The sequence below is a fragment of the Hippopotamus amphibius genome, chromosome 2 (assembly GCF_030028045.1).
Source record: "Hippopotamus amphibius kiboko isolate mHipAmp2 chromosome 2, mHipAmp2.hap2, whole genome shotgun sequence".
NCBI lineage: Eukaryota > Metazoa > Chordata > Mammalia > Artiodactyla > Hippopotamidae > Hippopotamus > Hippopotamus amphibius.
This window is the reverse complement of record NC_080187.1, coordinates 5513735-5518062: the sequence shown is the minus strand read 5'-3', so window position 1 is coordinate 5518062 and position 4328 is coordinate 5513735.

Sequence of the window (4328 nt, the reverse complement as noted above, 5' to 3'; positions counted from 1 at the left end):
GGGTCCCTGTCTGCCTCTCTTCCTCTCTGCCACCTCCTACTCTCCTAGGTCCCAAGCAGCTGGAGGGGGCCCTGGAGTGTGAAAGACCAGGTCCAAGAGCCTAGCAGGCTTCCCAAAGCTAGTGGGCAGGGGAAATCTGTTCTCCGCCTCCCTTGATCTTCCAATCCCAGAAAGTCCCTTCCCCTGCCTGCCCCTCCTCTTCTCCCCCGCTTTCCTTCTACACCCCTAGGACCAGTGAGACCTAGAGGGGCCCCTGGAGGACTGAAGACCAGGCCTGGGGGCGCAACAGGCCTCCAGGTGCCAAGTGGGTAGGGAGATTTCCTGCAGCGTTTCCCCGATCCTCTGGTCCTGTGAGGTCCCCCCCACTGCTGTCTGCCTCTCTTCCTCTTCTCCTCTCCTCCCTCCCTCCCATGCCTGTACGACCCCCTCAGCCGGAGAGACTGAGGGACCAGACTTGGGAGCCCAGCAGGCCCACCGGGCCCAAGTGGGCAGGGGAAAGGTCCTCCGCACCTCCCCTGGTCCTCTGCTCCTGGAACATCCCACCACCAGTCTGCCTCTCTTCCTCTTCCCCTGCCACGCTCCAACATCCCCAGGACCAAGGTGTCTGGGAGGGGACCCTGGAGAGTTGGAGACCAGGCCGAGGAGCCCAGCAGGCTTCCCAGGCCAGTGCGCAGGGGAAATGCCTTCCGCTCCTCCCCCATCCTCTGATCCCGGAGGGTCCCTCCCCCCTTCTGTCCCTCTTCCTTTCCCCCCACCTGTACTTCTAGGACCTCCTGTACTTCTAGGACCAACAGCCGGGAAGAGCCTTGGAAGGTGGAGGACCCGCCTGGAAGAAATACCCAGAGGCGCCTCCCCTATTCTTCTGACCTGGAGAGATCCATTCCCGCCCCCACTGTCTGCCCCTCTCCCTCCCCACCCTCCCGTCCCCATCCCCCCCACACCCCCAGGACCCTCATGCCAGGGGTGGGGCCCCAGAGAGTGAAGGACCAGGCCTGGGAGCCCAGTCGGCCTCCCTGGCCAAGAGGACAGGCGAAATGCCCTCTCGCCTCCCTGTCCCCCAATCTCAAAGCCCCCACCCCCACCTGTCTGCCTCTCCACCTCCTCGCCCCTCCTCCCTCCTTCCCACACCCCCAGGATCCAGGCAGCCCAGAGGGGGCCTTGGAGGGTGGAGGACCCCGCTGGGGAGCCCAGCAGGCCTCCTGGCCTCCCGGGTGGGAGAAATCCAGTTGCAATTTTGGATCTCCCCAGCCCCCAATGGTCCCTCCCGGCGGGAACCACCCCCCTCCCCCAGCCACCCCCCAGGGGCACCGGTCCCATCCGGCTTCCCCTTCCCCGCCCCCCTGACTTCCCCCAGGTCCTACCCTGTTTTTGGCTGCTTTGGGTCTTTGTTGCTGTGCACGGGCTTTCTCTAGTTGTGGCAAACGGGGGCTACTCTTCATTGCAGTGCGTGGGCTTCTCATTGCTGTGGCTTCTCTTGTTGCAGATCATGGGCTCTAGGCACATGGCTTCAGTAGTTGTGGCACGTGGGCTCAATAGTTGTGGCTTGTGGGCTCTAGAGCACAGGCTCAATAATTGTGGCGCACAGGCCCAGCTACTCTGAGGCATGTGGGATCTTCCTGGAGCACGGATCAAACCTGTATCCCCTGCATTGACAGGTGGACTCCCAACCACTGTACCACCAGGGAACCCCCTGGTCCTCTTTTGGTTGATCCTTTTGGGGACTCTCTGTGCTTCCTGGACCTGGATGTCTGTTTTCTTTCCCAGGTTAGAGGAGTTTCCAGCTATTATGTCTTCAAGTATGTTCTTTCCTCTTTCCGGGACCCCCATAATGTGAATGTTAGCGTGGATGATGTTGTCCCAGAGGTATCTCAAACTGTTCTGATTTCTTTTCATCTTTTATTCTTGTTGTTGCCATTGTTCAGATTTTTAGTATTCTATCTTCCAGCTTGCTGATCTGTTCTTCTGCATCTTCTAATACTGTTGATTCCATCTGGTGTATTTTTTTTATTTCAGTTGTTGCATTCTTGGGCTCTCTTTGGTTCTTTTTTAATCTTCTAACTCTTTGTTAAACTTCTCACCATGTCATCCATTTCTCTCGCAAATTCTTTGATTGTCTTTTGCTTCATTACCTTGAATTCTCTATAGGGTAGATTGCCTGTCTCCACTTCACTTAGTTTTTCCTCTGTTTCATCAAGTTCCTTTGTTTGGAACATGTTCCTCTGTTGCCTCATTTTTCCTAATTTGCTGTTTTTATCTCTATGTATCTGGTAGGTTGGTTACGTTTCCCAACCTTGGAGAAATAGCTGTTTGTAGGAGACGTCCTGTGTATCCCAGCAGTGCACTCCCCCCTGGTCACCAGAGCTATCTGTTTTCTAGGGGTGTCCCTTATGTGGGCTGCGTGAGTCCTTCTCTTGTGGTGGGCTGACGACTGAGTGTGCTCTGGTAGGCATGGTTGGCCTCCAGTCTGGTTCGTTGCCAGGCCCTGCCTTGTGCAGAGGCTGCCAGCCACTGGGTGGCAGGCCCAGGTCACAAGGCAGCTGGCTGCGGAAGCCTGGGGGGGTCCTGGGGTTAGTGCTGACTCACCAGTGGGCAGAACCAGGTTCTGAGGTGGGTGGTTGTCAGGGTTCCTGGAGCTATTGTCACCCTGCTGGTGGAAAGGCAGGTAGGGCGGGGGAACAATTTCTGACATGGCTGGATGCAAGTCCTTGGGTGTCCCAAAGCTGGTGCTGGCCCACTGGTGAGTGGGGCTGGATCCCAGGGTGACTTCCTGAGGAATCTCGAAGGTGTTATTGGCCTGGTGTGTTGGGGCCCAGGCCTGGAGGGTCCCAGGCTGGTGCCAGCCTGCTGGTGTGTCCGCCGGGTCCTGACAAGGCAGACTGCAGGGCTGCAGTGCTCCTGGGGCTGGTGACCACCACTAGTGGGTGGGTTCAGGGTCCAGGAGATTCCAGGGTGAGTGCCAGACTACTGCTGGACAAAGCCTGGTCCTGGGGTCTCTGGCTGCAGGGCCCAGGGGTCCCAGAGCTTATGTCAGCCCACTGGTGAGTGGGGCCGAATCCTAGGGCAGCTGGCTGAGGCACCCAAAGTGTCTCAGAGCTGGTGGTGGCCTGCTAGTGGGGAGGGCCAGGGCCCAGTGTGTCCCATGGCTAGTGCCAGCCTGCCAGTAGGTAGACTAGGGCCTGCTATGACAGGCTGCAGGGCTGTGGTGGTCTTGGAGTGGGAGTCCTCCCACTGGTGGACAGGCCAGGGCCCAGAGTTTCCTGAGGCTGGTGCTTGCCTAGACATCTGTGAAGCTGGTCCCGAGGTTAGATCTGGTCACTTATAGGCAGAGCCAGGGCCTAAGGGATTCTGGGACTCGTGCTTGCCCACGGATGGCTGGAGCAGGGTCCTGGAACCTCTGGCTGCAGGGCCCTAGGAGTCCTAGGTCTAGTGCCTGTCCACTGCTCTGTGGGGCGAGTCCTGAGCCTTCTGGTGGACAGGGCCATGTCCAGGGACAGCTGTAGGCTCAGGGCATCTTACGGTAGCCTGCCCACGAGTGGGTGGGGCTGGGTCCCCACCCAGCTAGCTGCGTGGCCTGAGGTGTCCTAGGACTGGCACCGACAGGCTGGTGGGCAGGGGCAGGTCCTGGCATGAAGGAGCTCGAGGGCAGAGTCCAAAGTGGCACTTTCAAGCGCCAGTGTCCACGTGGTAGGATGAGCACTCCAAAATGGCTGCTGCCAGCATCTGTGTCCCCAGGGGAGCTCCAGTTGCCTCCTGCCTCTCTGGGAGGCTCTCCAAGGTCAGCAGGTGGGTCTGATCCAGGCTCATTTCAAATGACTGCTTCTGCCCTGGGTCTCAGAGTGCGTGAGATTTTGCATTCCCCACAGTCCCCTGGGTTTCCCGAACGTAAGCCCTGCTGGCCTTCAAGGACAGATGTTCTGGGGGCTTATCTTCCCACTGCAGGACCCCCGGGCTGGGGCACCTGATGTGGGGTTCAGACCCCTCATTCCTCTGCAATTGTAATTATTTTCTCGTTTGTGAGTCACCCACCCAGGGGTGTGAGTCTTCTATACCACGATTCCGCCTTCCCTGTCCACCTCGTTGGTAATGCGGTCCCTGCTTTATATCTTTCTTCTTCTTTTTTTAATTGTTGGCTGTACCTCGTGGCATGTGGGATCTTATTTCACTGACCAGGGATCGAACCCGGGCCCCCTGCAGAAGGAAGGCAGAGTCTTAACCACTGGACCACCAGGGACATACCCCCCACTTTGTATCATTCGTTGTAGATCTTTTCTGGTAGACTCTGATTTTCCTGTTGAATAGTTGTTCTGTAAATAATTGGAATTTTGGTG